This window comes from Octopus bimaculoides, chromosome 8, assembly GCF_001194135.2.
Source record: "Octopus bimaculoides isolate UCB-OBI-ISO-001 chromosome 8, ASM119413v2, whole genome shotgun sequence".
Lineage (NCBI taxonomy): Eukaryota > Metazoa > Mollusca > Cephalopoda > Octopoda > Octopodidae > Octopus > Octopus bimaculoides.
In genome coordinates this window covers 73230447-73231744 of record NC_068988.1, presented here as the reverse complement: position 1 = coordinate 73231744, position 1298 = coordinate 73230447, and the positions used below count along the sequence as shown (strand labels likewise).

Genomic DNA, 1298 nt, shown 5'->3' with positions numbered 1-1298 from the left:
TATATATATCATCATCATTTAACGTCCATTTTCCATGCTGGCATGGGTTAGATGATTTGACTGAAAACTGGTAAGCTGGGGAGCTGTACCAGGTTCAAATCTCATTGGCATAGTTTATATAGCTGGATGCCCTTCCTAACACCAACCACTCCAATAATGTTGTGGGTACTTTTTACATGCCAGTTTCGCAACACCAGCATTGGCCACGACAATGATCTCACTTGGCTTGAAAGGTTTTTTCAAGCACGGTATACCACTAAAGGTCTTGGTCACTTGTCACTGCCTACATGAAGCCCAATGTTCAAACAGTGCTTTTTACACACCACCAGTATGGGTGCCAGTTACATGACATTGACATCAGCCATGACTACGATTTTACTTAACTTGATGGGGCTTCTTAAGCACAGCATATCACCCAACATTCAAGGGTGCTTTTTATGTACGTTACATGACACTGGCATTGGCCACAACTATGATTTCACTTGGCTTGATGGGACTTATCAAGCACAGCATATCGCCAGAGGTCTCGGTCACTTGTCATTGCCTCCATGAAGCCCAATGTTTGAAAATCATGCTTCGCCACTTTGTCCCATGCCTTCCTGGGTCTACCTCTTTCATAGGTTCCCTCCACCATTAGAGTTCAGCACTTCTTCACACAGCTGTTCTCATCCATATGCATCACATGACCATACCAGTACAGTATGGTACACCACATCTGATGACTCTTATGCCCAACTTTTTTCTTAAGATGCGTACACTCTGTCAGGCAGGCACACTGACATTACACATCCAGCGAAGCATACTAGCTTCATTTCTTTCAAACCTACGCATGTCCTCAGCAGCCAGAGCCGATGTTTCACCACCATGTAGCATGGCTGTTCACATACAAGCATCAAACAATCTACCTTTCACTATCTACATATATGCATGGCTTCCCAACTACATGTTCCGGGTTCAGTCCCACTGTGTGGCACCTTGGGCAAATGTTTTCTACTATAGCTTCAGGCTAACCAAAGCCTTGTGAGTGAATTTGGTAGACAGAAACTGAAAAAAGCCTGTCATATATGTATAGATGTGTGTGTGTGTGTGTGTGTGTGTGTGTGTGTGTGTCTCCCTGCCATTGCTTGACAACTGATGTAGGTGTGTTTATGTCCCTGTAACTTAGTGGTCCAGCCAAAGTGACTGATAGAATAAGTACTAGGCTTACAAAGAATAAGTCCTGGAGTTGATTTTTTTCAAGTAAAATGCTTTAAGGCGGTGCTCCAGCGGTACTGAAACAAGTAAAAGAATAAAAGATA

The 1298-nt window shown here is 43.3% G+C and overlaps 1 protein-coding gene across 1 annotated transcript in view; it reads right to left on the bottom strand.

The window, feature by feature from the left end:
• LOC106869066 (Krueppel-like factor 6) overlaps positions 1 to 1298 on the bottom strand; it is a 91411-nt gene that overhangs the window by 63734 nt on the left and 26379 nt on the right. The gene's annotated exons all lie outside the window — the stretch shown is intronic.